The sequence below is a fragment of the Anomaloglossus baeobatrachus genome, chromosome 1 (assembly GCF_048569485.1).
Source record: "Anomaloglossus baeobatrachus isolate aAnoBae1 chromosome 1, aAnoBae1.hap1, whole genome shotgun sequence".
Classification (NCBI taxonomy): Eukaryota; Metazoa; Chordata; class Amphibia; order Anura; family Aromobatidae; genus Anomaloglossus; species Anomaloglossus baeobatrachus.
The window spans coordinates 866,941,577-866,960,262 of NC_134353.1; the positions used below are offsets into that span (position 1 = coordinate 866,941,577).

Here is an 18,686-nt window from a genome sequence, read left to right on the forward strand (position 1 = left end):
ATATTCTTCTTTCACAGGGGGCCATTTCTGTCTGTGTCCAGCACTGAGGTACCTAGTATACAGGGGACTCCAGGAAAGCTCCAGATATCTAAATTGCACTGTGCCATGTAGTGCACAATATAAGAAAATAGGCCAATGTGGTAATAGGGATGATCGAATATCACAAATATTCGGCTTCGCGAATATTTGACGAATAGGTCGCCGCTATGCGAATATTCGATGCGCAATGTAAGTCTATGGGAAGTCCGAATAGTTGCTATTCGGGTTTCCCATAGACTTACATTGTGCATCGAATATTCGCAAATAGTCGAAAAGTGGCGACCTATTCGTCGAATATGGGAGTAGCCGAATATTTGAGGTATTCGATCATCCCTAGTAATAAACACAGCAAGACAACTAGCAAATAGCTGACGGTCACTTATATGTGAATTACAAAAATGGTGCAAACCGTTCATAATTTGCCCACAAATGAAAATATATTTGGGGCTTTGTGCCATTTCTTTTGGCCATGGAAGCACTGCAGCGTCGTCAATATTTACATGGTTCCACCTACCAGCATGCGTATTAGTTAACAGTGCAGGGTATTGTAGCATAAGTCCATTAAAGTCTTTAGGACAATACTGCAACCAACAAAGTAGACGGCGTGCAGGTAGAGGAAGCAGAGTAGTCACTGATAACACTGCAGCACCCCCACGAGTGCCACAAGGCCCTCATACAGCTGATTGAAGGTGGTTGCAGCAATTGGACGCCCAATGACCTGGTACGTAGGGAAGGCCATCACTATTCTGATCTACAAATTGACTTAAAATATATTTGGCACATTTTACTCCACTGGAAAAGAATTTAAGACTGGAGTAAGAAGAGTCATTTGTTGTAAAGTTACCAAATATAATAAACAAAAAAACCTGCTCTCTCTCACCCTTCCTGGGTCCAGGGTGGAGTCTCCTCCGCTTTTCTTGGCGACTGTTATTGTCTTTATTGCTGATGACAGCGCTGCAGCCAATGATTGAGTTCAGAAACTCATGCAGTCAAATCAGGCAGAGCCATTGGTGACTGGCTGCAGCGCTGTCAACGTGACAGCAGCCGTGCAGACAATAACAGTCATCAGGATCACCAATGAAGACATATCACGTGACCCGGGGAGGATGAGTAAAGCACTGTTTGTATATTCTAAAGGGCTTGTCCACTACTTTGACATTGATGGCCTATCCTTAGGATGGGTCATCAATGTCTGATCGGCCGGGGTTCGACTACCCATACCTCCGCCGAACAGCTGTACTCGGTCCCGGCGGCGGTAACAGTTCCGGAGCTGCTCCATCTTTTGATAGTGGTCGCGGTCGAGTACTGCACATCCACCTCCTATTGATATGATTGGGAGGCGAATGTGCGGTACCTGGCCGTGGTCGCCATCAGAAGACGGAGCAGCTCCGTAATTGAGCATTTCCAGCCACCTGCTGCCGGCACAGACAACAGCTGATCGGCGGGAGTCCGGGGTGTCGGAGCACGGCCGATCAGACATTGATATACTATCCTTAGGATAGGTCATCAATGTAAAAGTAGTGGACAACCTCTTTAAAGAAAATTTGCCAGAAGAGAGGGTTTTTCCAAAACGTGAATTCCCCGTTAACTTGTGTCTAGGGATTTTTCCATTCTGTCCCATGAAAGGGAGTTCAAAATACCCCTTTATATCCGCAAGCCACAAACCTGTTCCTCAACAGCAGTAGATCAACCAAAAGAGCGAATATTGTTATTGAGTTAGTGACTGGAAGGATGATGAATACTCGAGCTGAACACTGCAGACACAGCAGAGCTCGGAAAACACCGGCTGCAGAAATCAATGCCCGTTTCTTTTGTCTCTTTTCTAAGCAGCAGCAACCAGAGACGACATTGAAAAGAGAAACGGACAACACCTGAAAGACAGCAGAAAACCTGATAGGCGCTCTGATCATAATGGCACATACTGGCTGCCACATGTCTGCTTCGATGAAACTGGGCATCGAGTAATAGGACGACTTACAACAATGCCAAAAAGTCAAGCAATGAACCTAGCGAGGGAGCGTGCCAAATGTGCGCATCACCCCAAGTGTGGATTTCCATTGGTAAATAAACCTTACTTCGAACCATCATTTGTGCTCTTCTTACCCATGGAAGATGAAGCGTGTGATTATTATAACTCAGTCTCTAAATATTTTACGGTTTATTACAGATTCTTTTGTTTTCTACTAACAAGACTTATGTGTGGCTCCTCCGTCCTCGTAAATTATACATAAACCTGCTCAAATGGAGATTTCATTACAGTGGAATGTGCCCTAAGAGACGAGCTTAGAGGCGAATCATCATTTCTACAGAGACCTGGAAAGTAAAAATTACTGCAAGTCATCTGTAAAAAGGACACTCGTCCCCGATCTGTGCTACTTACAGCAATGCACTAATGTCTTAGGACAGAAGGTTCTAACATATTACACTCCAGAAGTAAATATTGATTCTAAAAAGGGCAGAAATTATTCTGAGAAGTCTTAAAGGGGTTAACAAGAGGTCTCAGTACGCATTAGAAATTCAGCAGGGCTAGCTCACCGCAACATCTTTATCAGATACGCTCTACTGGGCACCTGATAGACGTCCAAAACCTGGAAACCTAGAGAAGTGAACTGGAGAAATGTAGGACAAGTGTAGTAAAGAAGAGACAAAGAACTAATTATTTCCATAATACAAAGCTAGAACGTACAAATCTGAGCACAATCTACCATGTTCTTGCTTTCTTTTAACGGCTTTCAGCTTGATCTCAAGCCATGGCGACTTGATGGGTTAACTCTCTGTAGGAAGATCGATCGTGTGCAGCCTAGATAGGTCCATCGGGATATTCTCCACCGTTTTCTTGATTGTATCAAGCCATCGGGTTGTTGGGTCTTCCTCTTCGCCTTGCTCCTTCTATTTCTCCAACCATGATGTCCTTCTCTAGTGATTGCTCTCTTCGTATGATGCGTCCAAAGTAGACAAGTCGTAGTTTGGTGATTCTTGCTTCGAGTGACATATCTGCTTTGAATTGTTCCAAAATTGGTTTCCTCTTCTTGCCATCCATGGTATTGATAACATCCAACTCCAACACCACATTTTAAAAGGCGTTGATTCTTCTTCTGTCTTGTTTCTTTATCGTCGAGGTTTCTAAAGGTGACTACAGAAAAGATCAGACTACACTGAATATACATGAGGACTAAGGTCATTTGTAAAAAATGACTTCAGGTACTGGTATCACAGCTAGCTGAGATGGTTCGGGTCAAAAAGATTTAGTGCTCATAAGACCTATGTTGATCTCCTACTTGAGAAGGGGTAATCTTCATGGAATAACCACTTTATTTTGGGCAACTAACTAATGTTTCGTACAGATAGTTCTGGTGTTGTGTACATCAGTTTCAAGGATGGCATCTAAGCTTGGGGATGAGCTCCACCTTAGTCCACCCCAAAAAAAATCAAAAAGGAGACCAACGCACAGAGCACAGCTTGAGAAAGGCCTATGTGGGGTCATGAGATGACCCCACTAATTACATGTCAGACATCTCCAAAGGAGAACATAAATGGGATTTTGATGCTGTGGAACTTTTTTTTAAAACAGACACAGCTCCTCTTGGTTTGGTATCTTGGGGTTGACCTCCATTTTAGTTGATCCAAGGAGTCACAAGAGTAAAAGGATGCATAGGGTCAAAAGATGAACACTTTAGTTACATGTCAGATATGTCCAAAAAGCTTAAATCTTAGTCCACCTAAGAACTAAAACGGGCAAAGGAGTCCAAGTCACGGTCAATGGCACAACACGGTCAAAGGCATGTGTGCCAAAACTTTGCGGATCTATAGGCAGATCCTCAAGGTCTGTTTTACAGCAGCTGACCGTCAGGACTAAACAAGCGCTGATCAGCCACTTGTTTGCGATTTAATAGCCTGGTTGGAGGCAGACCATGATTGAGATGCACAACTGATGATTAGTTTATTGGGCTGCCAATGGTATTAGTTGGCTTATTTACACTAGACACACTGATGCAGAGAACAATGCTCTTTGGGACAAACCAAAAAGTCATTTCACCCAACGAACAAGTTGCCAAGTGCATTTGTTTGCGGTTTAAAAGCCTGGTTAGAGGCAGACCATGCTTCAGATGCATAATGGATGATTAGTTTGATGGGCTGCCATAGATATCGGTAGGTTTATTTACACAGGTCTCTCTGCTACAGAGAACAATGCCCTTCGGGACAAACCAAAAGACTATTTCACCCAACGAACGAGTTGCTAAGTGATCAGCAGCTGTTTCTACACTGCACAGTCATGCGGTGTAAATGCTCCTTTTATCATCATTACGGACAGTATAAATGGAGAGATGATTGGACATAAGCAAACAACTCCCCAAATAATCAATGATTTGCTATTTTACTGGTCCCAATGAAAAAGGGTTATGAATGGCCTGTAGACTCGCACATATACAAATAGGCTCACATAATGTCCCAGCGCCTGACTCCGCACAGACGTCCACCAGGCGCCTTCAGCAAGAAAACAAATGTTTTCACCCTCACAGACCTTCATGTTAATAGTTCTGTGCTGCATTCGACTTCACAAAGAACAGATTGTGCTGTAATTATCAACACTCGGAATATGTAACAGAAGCAACGTTATAAAACTAAATGCTGACTTAATAGACTTTTTCAGAAAAGGGTTCGGCAAAACATAAAACTTTTTTCCTGAGCCTGCTGAAACATGATTTTGGAAATTACTGAACTTTTTACAATGTACCATTCACCAACTCCTGCTGAACCCAAGCTTCTCATAGCAGGCGTCGATGTAAAACGCACATGTCTGAAAGTTCCGCAATACAACCTGCAGACATTATTGAATAGGTCTCTTGGACCTGATGAGGCTGGTGTCAGAACTGCTGTATAACCTTTATATTAAAACAAGCATTTTCTGAGTCCAGGAATACAGTTAGAGAACGCACGAGTCCAAGCATATTCAGTCTTTGCCCACCTAGCCTGAAGACAGCTGCAGCTTGTACTGAGCAGTGTGAGCTCTCTGCAGCAGGAGGGGCACTGTGGAGCTGTCAATCAGGTTAGGGAGTAAAAATGGAGTTGACACTTTTAATAAGAATTAGAGCCTTTAGAGGCAGTTGAGCCTTTGTACATTTGAAAATAAAAGCAGCTTTGCCTTTGCAGCATTGGCGGTGCGCAGAGATACTAAAACTAGTTGCATCTAGTGATCTGGCCGATTGCAGAGAAGTGCTTACAAGCTTTATAGGAAGGCTTACAAGCTTCTTTCCTAGGAGACCAGCCATTGCTGATGGTTACAGGCCACCACTGTAAGGCAACAAAAGGTAAACAATAGAACTAAAAAAATCCCTCTTTTACAACCTTGCGTTCTGTTACAGTTTGCAATTTTTCACATATAAAATGGTGAGACAACTCCTTTCATGTATGAAGTTTGTATGTTGAAGTCTACTGACAGGTCCACCAGGTCTAGATATTTCCTTAGTGCAGCCACACAGGTGCCCAAGAGGTAAGGGGCCCACTATACCACCAACCACATAAGCCTGCAGCTACACTCAGACAGAACTGCAGAGCCCATATATTGCTCTTGCAGGGTCGGTGTTAGGGTGGGGAAAAGTGGGCAGCTGCCCTGGGCTCCAACTACATTGGGGGACCCCCAGCATCTACAGCAGGAGCTAAACTGATTATATTGAGTGTAGCCTCCAATTTGGAGACTGCTTGAGGACCTTTGGTAACATCACGATCAGAAGAGCTGGACAGGTCATGAAATGGTGGTCAGTCCTCTAAAGTGTATATGTCTGGAATGGTTGGGGTTCTGGTGGTTATATATATATATATATATATATATATATATATATATATATATATATATATATATATATATATATATATATATATATATATATATATACACATATACATATACATACATACATACATACATATATATATATATATATATATATATATATATATATATACACACACACACACACACACATATATATATACACACACACATATATAGATACATACATACACACACAAATACATGCATACACAGTGATATTTTACAATGATCACTTTCATAGCACGGATTCATTTTCTAATCTAGGACAAGGCAAGACGTTTGACAATTTCTGTCGATCTTATAATAGTACCTGAGATTGTCTCCTATCATAGGTTTGGCTCTTATCTGATTTAGGCCATGATCAAACTCACGTCCAATCACAAATTAATGACAAGCCATGGGTTTATTTTTGTGTGTACAGTCAAGATCAAGATCTTTGAAAATATGCCACTGTTTTCTTTGTGGATGGACGTGGTCAGAATGTAAAGTAGAATGGGAGAGACAAAGAACATATTTGTTACAGACACAAATGAAACTGTAGCAACAAGTTGTGGGTAGAGGAAGTCAATGGCGAGAGGCAGACCGTGTGATGACACAGGCAACGGTGCTGAAAGAGTTACATTTCCATCATGGCTCAACTTTTGCCATCCATATATTTCTTATTTCTAAAAAGTGCAGGTATATTACAAGAGGATACATAATACAGAAATATATAGAGAATTAAGCGACCACCCAAAAATGTGTGGGAAAAAAACCCTTTAGGTCCATTTCAAAAGCAGTTTATAATTCTTTAATTAATAAGCTCCTAAATTAATATATGGCATAAATAATACAGAGGATACACTATGTATGTGAATTAACGTCAGCACATAACGCACAGGGAGGGGAAGGTTTCACATCTGTACAGAAACTCCTGCCTGCGGTAACAGACTCTCTTTAAAGTCCAGAAGTAGGTTAGATCACATCTGCGTGGCTCGTGGCTTCTAAAAATATAACTTACGGGAACAGTCTTAGGACAGATAAAATATTTTTTGTGAAACACGGAAAGCGGAGATGCAGCTTTAAGGGAACATGTCAGGTCCAATAAGTACCCAGAACCACGAGCAGTTCTGGCTGCATATTGCTAATTCCTGCCTAACCGTCCCTGTATCGAGTAGCATAGATAAAGAGATATTTAGAAAAAGTATTTCTAAAAATCCTTTATGATATGCTAATGAGGCCTTGGACTAGTCGCCAGGATATTACTACCCTTGGTGTGTTATCATGCTAATGAGTCCACAGCATCAGAGGATGGTCGCTCTCACCTTTCCGCTGCCATTGCATACGAGTCCTGGATTTTGACTCCGTGCGCATGATCCCAACTCAGGAACTTCATTCCCCACATACAGTCACTCACTCGCACATGTCACCTGCATCTCAAAAACCATCTCCAGAATCCGACCATTTCTTACTTTCGAAACTGCAAAACCCCTTACTGTTGCTCTTATTCATTCCTGCCTGGATTACTGCAACTCTTTTTTGATTTGGTCTCCCTCGGACCAAACTCTCCCCTCTCCAATCCATCTTGAATGCAGCAGCCAGGGTCATATTCTTGTCCAGCCGCTTCACCGATGCCTCCACCTTGTACCAGTCACTACATTGGCTACCTATCAGCTACAGAATACAATACAAACTCATATCCCTCACCCACAAAGCTCTCCACAGCTCTGCACCACCATATATCTCATCCCTCATCGCTGTCTATCATCCTACCCAACCCCTTTGTTACGCAAATGATCTTAGACTAACCTCCATAATACGAACATCACACCTCTGTCACCAAGACTTTTCTCGTGCCGCGCCAGTTTTCTGGAATGCACTACCCCAAAGAATGCGACTAATATCCAGCCCCCAAGTTTTTAAGCGTACATTAAAAATACATCTCTTCAGACAAGCTTATCATAATAACTTACTAACCTCACTCTCCCCTGTCCCACCTTCTAAATGCTACTCGTAACCTTCTCTCTCCTATTTCTGTCCTCAAATCCGACATACAACTAATAGCACGTAAGGGCACCCAAAAGATCATTCATCTTTATATGTAACCAATTAACTAGCATTACAATGGCCGGCCAGATTTACAAGTGTGCTTCACCTTTTGTGTCCCCCTTCTTCCCCATAGATTGTAAGCTTTCGAGCAGGGCCCTCATTCCTACTGTAGCTGTTGAATTATGTGCTATTTTGTTTTTGTCTATACAAGCCCCCACCTGATTGTAAAGCGCTGCGGAATATGTTGGCGCTATATAAATAAACTTTATTATTATTATCCCGGTCATGCGCACTATGAAGCCAAGTGTATGCGTCCTGGCTTCAAACCCATGTAGTGCGCATGACCCAAACTCCAGGATCATGCGCACTGAGCAGAAATCCAGGACTATGATGCAATGGCAGCAGAGAGGTGAGCACGACCATCCTCTGACGCTGCGCATTCATTACCATGATAAGCGAGAGAAGAACAATGAGCATAATTACTGATCTAGAAAAATATTTATTCATAGATTCAAAGTGCACAGTGCATGAAAATATACATGAAGAAATAACACAGAGGGATGGGAATGGTAAACACTATCTGGTACAGACCCGGTAAGACAGATGTAAATCATTTAAATAGTAGTGCTACTCACAGATATAGCCTACCCAACATAATAAAGAATCCAAGATCTTAAATCATGCCCAGTGGCAGCAGCAAAATTACCATTAACCTGCCTGGTCATAGCACATGCAAAGTTGCAGTTTTAGAGAGATCAGGGAAAGATTCAAAGAACACCAGTGTCTATAGCCATGTAAAGGAAGGCATGAGTGAGACCACAAAGCCCCAACAGTGAGGGAACATTACCAGAGTCTGTAGAAAAAGAGGCCCAGACGTACGTTTCGTGGCTCTCAGCACATAGCCGGACAGCTTCATCAAGGGGGAAGTAGTAAGTGAGTGAGTTGAAGTATCTTAGGGCGGCTTTGCACACTACGACATCGCAGGTGCGATGTTGGTGGGGTCAAATCGAAAGTGACGCACATCCGGCGTCACTTGCGATGTCGTAGTGTGTAAATCCTAGATGATACGATGAACGAGCGCAAAAGCGTCGTTATCGTATCATCGGTGCAGGCTCCGACATTTCCATAATGCCGGTGCAGCGACAGGTACGATGCTGTTCCTCGTTCCTGTGGCAGCACACATCACTGTGTATGAAGCCGCAGGAGCGAGGAACATCTCCTTACCTGCCGCCAGCGGCTATACGGAAGGAAGGAGGCGGGCAGGATGTTTACGTCCCGCTCATCTCCGCCCCTCCGCCGCCATTGGCCACCTGCCGTGTGACGTCGCACGACCCGCCCCCTTAGGAAGGAGGCGGGTCGCCGGCCAGAGCGACGGTCGCAGGAACAGGTGAGTGCATGTGAAGATGGCGTAGCGATAATTATCGCTAAGCCAGCTATCACAAGATATCGTACCTGCGACAGGGGCGGGGACTATCGCGTGCGACATCGCAGCATCGGCTTGCGATGTCGCAACGTGCAAAGCCTGCCTTACAGTTCCAGCAATGTGTATTTCATTTTTGATTTTTTGTCTCATTCCCACTGCTTTTTAAGATAACAGGATTTTGCTACCTCATCGGAGAGCAGCATAATGTAAGAAAAGAGACCCTAATTCCAGTGGTGCATCACTTAATTCACTATGTGTAGAAGTTGTGACACAATCAGAGAGTATTTACTTGTATCATGTAGCAGAGCTCAGAAAGCTAAGCCCACCCATACCACAGCTCTCTGTGTACATTATATAGTGACAGTGAGTTGCTTCTCACACCTAGTTAGATATTATTAATCTTCTGCTGATAAAACACTGTATTGAACCAACAGCACATGTCCTAATAAGTGACATTAGTGTCTTAGCCTTGATCTCATGCAGCCTTCAGATTACATAGCAAAAACCTGCTGACAGATTCCCTTTGTCAACCTGATATTGTGAACTAAAGGTGGTGTCACACATAGCGACGACGACAACGACGTCGCTGCTAAGTCACATATTTACCTTTTTACGCTTCCACGCGAGCTGCTGGCTGGGGGCTGGTCACTGGTCGCATCTGCCTGTTTGACAATTCACCAGCGACCATGTAACGACGCAGCAGCGATCCCGATAAGGTCAGATCGCTGGTCGTGACCGCTGCTGCGTCGCTATGTGTGACACCACCTTTATCCTCATGCAGTTTTAGTCACCATACTGGACTGTGCTATGCGGTCTCAACTCTGTTCACTGTATACATCCTTTCAAAGTTGAAAACAGCTAATCACTGGGGTACAGAGCGTCCGACCCGATCAATCTGAAATAGATGACCCAAATCTAAGAATATCATAAGGTCGGGCAACTCCTTTAAAATGGGAGTAACTATTGCTGTAGAATAATCTCCACACAAACAATCTGAACCACAAAGAAGGAGGTATGAGCAAATAATCATGAAAGTAGTGAAAATCTGGGAACCCCATACTGTTTAAGTGGGACGTAATGTAATGTTCGCAGAATAAGGGATACAAAGTGCCTAGTAGGCAGTCACACTACGACTGGGCGATACCCGGGATCTCGTCTTGCAGATATGGCGCAATATTATATTTCATCTTTGCTCTAGAAGGAAAACAACCTCAACTGAACAAGACCTTTAATCCAATGAGGAAAATCCAAAATAGCTTGTGACCAGCACCGATCCCTATAATAAATGGTCACAAGTCTCTGCCTGCAGGTCACAGTACACATCTGCTTCACATATCAGCATTTATTACATGTCATAAGCGGTATGCCACAATGCTCTTCTCTATATGTCAGGAGGATCCATTAAATAGGTTGTCCCCTACTTTTACATTAATGGACTAGCCTTAGGATAGGTCATCAATGTCTGATTAGCCGGGGTCTGACACTCCGCACCCCTCCAACCAGCTGTTCTCAGTGCTGGCGGCAGTCAGAAGTGCTCAGTTCCAGAGCTGCTCAGTTTTCTGATAGTGGCCACAGCCGGGTACTGCACATCCACCTATTAGTCAGATCAATAGATGGCGGATGAGCAGTACCCGGCTGCCATCAAAAAAAAGAAAGCAGCTACAGAGTATTTTCGGCCACTTGCCGTCGTAGAGAACAGCTGATCAGCGGGGGTGCGGAGTGTCGGACCCCGGCCAATCATACATTGATGGCCAATCCTAAGGATAGGCCATTAAAATAAAAGTAATGGACAACCCCTTTAACCAATCATTTTGACCATTCTTATATCAATAAAATATCACACTTGGCCTGAATTAGAATCGCCACTCACCCGAGAACACGGCCCTTCCTGGCTTCTTTTCTCCAGTTCACAGTGTGACAGAAAGGATCTCCTGAAATATAGGCATCCGTTCTCAAGTCAGATACTGATCCTACAGACACCTAGTGGATAGAAGAACGGATGTAAGTAACAGAATGCCGCATGTTATGCGATTCATTTCCTAGATACCAGGAACTTTATACCTTGAGAGGTCATCTCACCATAAAACCTCAATAACCTAGCCACAGAATACACCACTATATATTGCTCATGGGAGTCTGACTGTTGGGACCCTTGATGACCCCAGAAATGCTGATATCAGTGTTAGAAAGCATTGCCCCCACTGATACCAACCAATTCACATTTGGGTGTTGACCGATCCCACTGGTGGGTTCAGCCAACATCAGTCTAATTTGTATTGTTGGGCTTAAGCTTGAAGCAAAAACCTAAATATCAATATTAAGTGATCTATTGTAACATAAGTCAGAAATAAAATACTGTATGTTGCCATCCAACACTTTAGTCATAAAAACAAAAAAAAAAAAATACATATGGAAATATTCATCATGTGCCTAACACTTCATCAAAATTGGTGTAGTGCCACACCAGGCTTCATAGAATACACGCCGCCTAATTCATTAAAACGTGCACGCAATTTAAAAGAGAATCGGTCAGCAGATTTTTGCTATGTAGTTTGAGGGCATCATGCAGGGGCTGAGACTCTGATTTCAGGGATGTGTCACTTACGAGGGGCTGCTGATAAGTCTTTGGCTTTGTGATTTATTTTTTGTTTTTATGGTAACGAATGTTATATCACATGAAAGCCTTGTGTGTCTAATATGTGTTTACAAAATTTTTTGTTTGTTGCTTATGTCAACAGTGTTCTACGCACGCGGGAAAACAAAATGGCAATGCAATGGGAATGCAATATTCACAGCAACTGAAAGCAGAGGAGTGATAAAATTCTTGCTTCTGCAAGGAAAGTCCACAAAGGATATTCATGGTGATATGTCGCAGACATTGGGGGATCAATGCCCTTCATATTCCACAGTTAAAAGGTACCGTCACACTAAGCGATGCTCCATCGATCCCACCAGCAACCTGACCTGGCAGGGATCGCTGGAGCGTCGCTACACGGGTTGCTGGTGAGCTGTCACACAGGCAGATCTCACCAGCAACCAGTGACCGGCCCCCAGCCAACAGCGACGCGTGGAAGCGATGCTGCAATGGTAAGTAAGGTAAATATCGGGTAACAAACCCGATATTTACCTTGGTTACCAGCGCACACCGCTTAGCGCTGGCTCTTTGCACTCCTAGCCAGAGTACACATCGGGTTAATTACCCGATATGTAGTCTGGCTATGTGTGCAGGGAACAGGGAGCCGGCACTGACAGCGTGAGAGTGGCGGACGCTGGTAACGAAGGTAAATATCGGGTAACCAAGGAAAGGGCTTCTTGGTTACCCGATATTTACATTGGTTACCAGCGTCCGCAGAAGCCGGCTCACTGCACATTCAGTTGTTGCTCTGTTGCTGTCACACACAGAGATCTGTGCTTCACAGCGAGAGAACAACAACTAAAAAATGGTCCAGGACATTCAGCAACAACCGGCGACCTCACAGCAGGGGCCAGGTTCTTGCTGGATGTCACACACAGCAACATCGCTAGCAACATCGCTGCTACGTCACAAAAGTCGTGCCTCAGCAGCGATGTCGCTTAGTGTGACGGTACCTTAAGAACGGGGTTGCCAAATGTAAAACGGGACACTTCAGCACCAATGATGAGGAACGTCCTGGATGACCGAGAGTGGTTCTTGTTTCGGAGATTGTCGATCCTGTGCACAACCTCATACTGGAGAATCCACGAATTTCAGCTAAAGCAATAGCAGCCTTATCGTAACCACAAAATGGATACAATTTCTAAGCCATTATTCATATTGTGCTTCTTTTCCTTGTGTTTAACCGTTTTGTGTTTAAAAAAAAAAAATATATATATATATATATATATATATATATATATATATATATATATATATAAATATAAATATAAATACAAAAAGTGGAACATCAAGTCATTCTTCTCTGTAGAAATCCAACTTTCTTACTCTCAGAAAGGACAAATTATCATCAGTAGTTTCCGGCTCCGGCATAAAACACCGGCCAGACACAACATATAGAAGAGAACCTGGCCTGACTATGATGAGTCGGATCCTACACCATTCACTAGACATGAAGATCATTTTTCCAGTCACGGAGCAATCCTATTAAGTTCTTATATATTATATATTTTATACCAACTAATTAAGCATATAGAGCATCTGCAGGTCATTAGCCACACTTCTATGATAATAATATCCTCAGAATTTATTTCTAGATTTGTTTTTACAGAGTTGAATTCGGCTGAAGAAACAAATTATTTTCTGAATACAGAGCTCCGATGACCAAAAACAGCTGCACAGAGGCTTAAAAGTACAGTACATCAGAAAGATGTCTCCCTTCGGCGGGACACTTGCGCCAATGAGCAATTATTTTAAAACCTATTGTTCAGACAAACGGTAGCAAATGTGAACTAATCTATAAAGGGTAGGCGAGACCCCTGCACCAATGCATTTACTATCATGGACCGTTAGACGGCGCACCAATTTATACATTAAAGGCGTTCTGATCTTAAAGAGGAAGACCACCAGGATTTTCCTATATAAACTAAAGCCAGTGCTATACTGGTGCTATCATGCTGATTCTATACATACCTTTAGTTGTGAGATCTGATATATACTTTCTGAAATACAGGCAAGTAAAGTATGTGAAATGCATTGTTATTTGATGAGAGGTGCTGCAGAATATCTAATGGATGGGTCAGATTTTGCTAGTTATTCCCGCCCCTGCCTGCTGCCTGTCCTGCATTCCCCTGTCTCCGTTATTACACACAAACTATAATATAATATATATACACACACACACACACACACACACACACACACACACATACATATATGTATTGTAAGATTTTTCTTGACCATCAAAGTCTTATCCACCTGCTGTGAGTCAAACCGTACTAGATATGAGCCATTTATCTGCGTACTAACTCCTGGTGGTGATTGGACTACGTATTTGGCAGTGTTTTCAGGTGATTATCAAGGACACCAAATGCAATTGGGTGTGTGCATGAAAAATATATAGTTTAGTCAAATCACCATCATCCATTAGCAAACTGCCCCAGGACCCAACAGAGCTGAGCACACCGGACGGACGGCGCATGCAGAGCCATTACTAACTGATGCAGCAGGTTGACCCAGATTTTGGAGATCAGGGGAGGTTACCATCAAAGCATTCTTAATACATTTAAATTGTAAAATGATACTTTTTTGCATGTTCTGCCTATAAAGTATTTTTTATGGCATAACCTATTTAAATTTTAATAGAAGCCATGGATTGCATTATTTCATGTCTGTCCTCAGCAGCCAGACACGTACGAAACGCATCATTAGAAAGGCTCTTGCACCACCAAGACTATACAGAATACACTCAAATGTAACAGTAGACTTACAAATACACAATTTCATCAAAAATAGGAGGTGTTCAAAATGTAAGGATTCTATACAAGAACACACAAGAAAGATAAAAACAAAAAAAGCACACCAACATACACAACTCACGGGGTATTGTCACAATAGCCAAAAAACAAGCAAACAGACCGCCTAAATGTCCACAATGATGACCGCATATAGAGAACTAATACATCATCATATATTTGTACTTATGCACTTTATTTGGGAGTAATTTATTATGATATTTTTTTGAAAGAGATAATAATCCAATCTCAGAAGATAAAACTAGTAACAGAAAAGTAGGTAAAACAAACCCATAAAAAGACCAGAGGAGAAAAAAAAACAAACGAAACACTGGTGGGTGCACATAATCTTCACCTGGTTTATCGGGAATATCAAGAAGGAAAATGACCCACTCGAACAATGGGCCGAGGAGGACAGAATGGTTTTTAACAGGGACAAATGCAAAGTCCTACATCTGGTTAAAAGAAATGTAAAAAGCATAGTTAGGTCCAGAAATATTTGGACAGTGACACAGTTTTCGCGAGTTGGGCTCTGCATGCCACCACATTGGATTTGAAATGAAACCTCTACAACAGAATTCAAGTGCAGATTGTAACGTTTAATTTGAAGGTTTGAACAAAAATATCTGATAGAAATTGTAGGAATTGTACACATTTCTTTACAAACACTCCACATTTTAGGAGGTCAAAAGTAATTGGACAAATAAACCAAACCCAAACAAAATATTTTTATTTTCAATATTTTGTTGCGAATCCTTTGGAGGCAATCACTGCCTTAAGTCTGGAACCCATGGACATCACCAAACGCTGGGTTTCCTCCTTCTTAATGCTTTGCCAGGCCTTTACAGCCGCAGCCTTCAGGTCTTGCTTGTTTGTGGGTCTTTCCGTCTTAAGTCTGGATTTGAGCAAGTGAAATGCATGCTCAATTGGGTTAAGATCTGGTGATTGACTTGGCCATTGCAGAATGTTCCACTTTTTTGCACTCATGAACTCCTGGGTAGCTTTGGCTGTATGCTTGGGGTCATTGTCCATCTGTACTATGAAGCGCCGTCCGATCAACTTTGCGGCATTTGGCTGAATCTGGGCTGAAAGTATATCCCGGTACACTTCAGAATTCATCCGGCTACTCTTGTCTGCTGTTATGTCATCAATAAACACAAGTGACCCAGTGCCATTGAAAGCCATGCATGCCCATGCCATCACGTTGCCTCCACCATGTTTTACAGAGGATGTGGTGTGCCTTGGATCATGTGCCGTTCCCTTTCTTCTCCAAACTTTTTTCTTCCCATCATTCTGGTACAGGTTGATCTTTGTCTCATCTGTCCATGGAATACTTTTCCAGAACTGAGCTGGCTTCATGAGGTGTTTTTCAGCAAATTTAACTCTGGCCTGTCTATTTTTGGAATTGATGAATGGTTTGCATCTAGATGTGAACCCTTTGTATTTACTTTCATGGAGTCTTCTCTTTACTGTTGACTTAGAGACAGATACACCTACTTCACTGAGAGTGTTCTGGACTTCAGTTGATGTTGTGAACGGGTTCTTCTTCACCAAAGAAAGTATGCGGCGATCATCCACCACTGTTGTCATCCGTGGACGCCCAGGCCTTTTTGAGTTCCCAAGCTCACCAGTCAATTCCTTTTTTCTCAGAATGTACCCGACTGTTGATTTTGCTACTCCAAGCATGTCTGCTATCTCTCTGATGGATTTTTTCTTTTTTTTCAGCCTCAGGATGTTCTGCTTCACCTCAATTGAGAGTTCCTTAGACCGCATGTTGTCTGGTCACAGCAACAGCTTCCAAATGCAAAACCACACACCTGTAATCAACCCCAGACCTTTTAACTACTTCATTGATTACAGGTTAACGAGGGAGACACCTTCAGAGTTAATTGCAGCCCTTAGAGTCCCTTGTCCAATTACTTTTGGTCCCTTGAAAAAGAGGAGGGTATGCATTACAGAGCTATGATTCCTAAACCCTTTCTCCGATTTGGATGTGAAAACTCTCATATTGCAGCTGGGAGTGTGCACTTTCAGCCCATATTATATATATAATTGTATTTCTGAACATGTTTTTGGAAACAGCTAAAATAACAAAACTTGTGTCACTGTCCAAATATTTCTGGACCTAACTGTATATAGTATGGGAGGAATAGAAGTAGGTGATAGCACCGGGGAAAAGGACTTGGGTAGAATAGTGGATCCCAGATTCAACATGAGCCAGCAATGCGGAGCTGCAGCTAAACAGGCCAACAAAATTCTGGGATGTATCAAGACAAGCATTGAATCTAGGATCAAGAGGAAATTATACTCTGCCCTGGTCAGACCCCATCTGGAATACTGTGTACAGTTCTGGGCGCCCCAATTCAAGAAAGACATTAATATATTGGAGCAAGTCCAGAGAAGAGCAACCAAGATGGTAGAAGGTCTGCAAACCATGTCATGTGAAGACCGGCTAAAAGAACTAGGGATGTTTAGTTTGAAAAAGAGAAGGCTGAGAGGAGACTTAATAGCGGTCTACAAATATCTGCAAAGGTAGTCACAGTGCAGAGGGGACTATTCTGTTCTTATTAGCACAAGGAAGTACAAGAAGTAATGGGATGAAACTTAAGGAGATTCAGATTAGACATTAGGAAAAACATTCTGACAGTGAGGGTAATCGGAGAGTAGAACAAGCGACCACGGGAGGTAGTGAGCTCTCCATCAATGGAAATCTTCAAGCGGAAGCTGGATAAACATATAGCTGGGATGATTTCGGAAATCCTGCACTCGCAGGGGGTTGGACCCGATGGCCCTTGAGGTCTCTTCCAACTCTACCATTCTATGACCCACCCACATGTTTCGCTCCTTCTATTGGCTTCATCAGGGAAAAATCAAGATGTATCTAATGGTGTCTTAAATACTATATTAATGATTTACCATTTGTGAAGTCACAAAAGAAGCATGCTCAGTTCACGTATCCATGTCTCAAATTGAATAAATGACTTGGGCAAATATTTTGATGGCAAAGCACAAGCACTACAAACAGGAATGCTTTCTAAGATATTGCACATGCGCATCCTCCTAAAGTGAACCTACAGTTCACAGGTAACAGCGACAATGACACTAATAGAATAAAATTAAAGCAGTTTGATTTGGGAATTAAGATTGGACGAACACCAACGTTACTATATATCCTAAATAACCCAGCTAAAATCATGGGACAACTTGGGTAATGGGGAGGGCACACCTTATCAGAATGATAAGCGTGGCCAAATGAAAGTACCAATAACAAACCCTCCCGTTGTTACTTAGGCACACTGACGTCAATGCGCTTAATAAAGCATTTAGACATTTCTTATGGAGAGGAAAGCGCCCCAGGATCAGTCTAAATCATCTCATGGCGTGTAAGAATGAAGGCGGTATCAATCTGCAGAGTGTTAGAAATTATAATCTAGCTTGCCTTACATATTATATAATAGATTGGATTCACATAAGACATACTCAGACTATACACTGGAGTCGGTCAATGCATATCCTCCACTCTTGCATTGCTTCGCTGCCACCTATGATCAATCGTTGAACTCTTGTGTTTTTGCCAAGGCGAATCATAACAAATCCTATAGCAATTTTGCAGCGCTTTTCACTCATCCAAATGAATGGGTGAAAAACGCAAGTAAAGAATGCTGCAAAAAAAGTATATAAACATATAATATTGTTCTTTCATAAACTGCAATACATAAAATGTAATATATCTTATTGATTGCAATATTTGCAGACATCAATATGTCGGTTGCACCACTAACTCATTAAAGCAACGTATTAGGAAACATTTGTCTGATTCAGTAAATTTGCCGATCGCAGGAGCCTCTGCGGGCTCCAAACACTTTGCAATTGTGCATAAAGGAGACCTAAAAAGTTTTTATTTTAGGGGAATAGAGGTAGTTTCTAAACCTTATA

General features: G+C 42.4%; 1 protein-coding gene across 2 annotated transcripts in view; it reads right to left on the reverse strand.

The window, feature by feature from the left end:
• Positions 1–18,686, reverse strand: part of ERBIN (erbb2 interacting protein) — a 352,105-nt gene that overhangs the window by 279,251 nt on the left and 54,168 nt on the right. For both annotated transcript variants that reach the window (XM_075326048.1, XM_075326057.1), the window contains exon 2: positions 11,194–11,303. The gene's annotated coding sequence lies outside the window, so the exon portion shown is untranslated. The remainder of the gene's footprint in view (positions 1–11,193; positions 11,304–18,686) is intronic.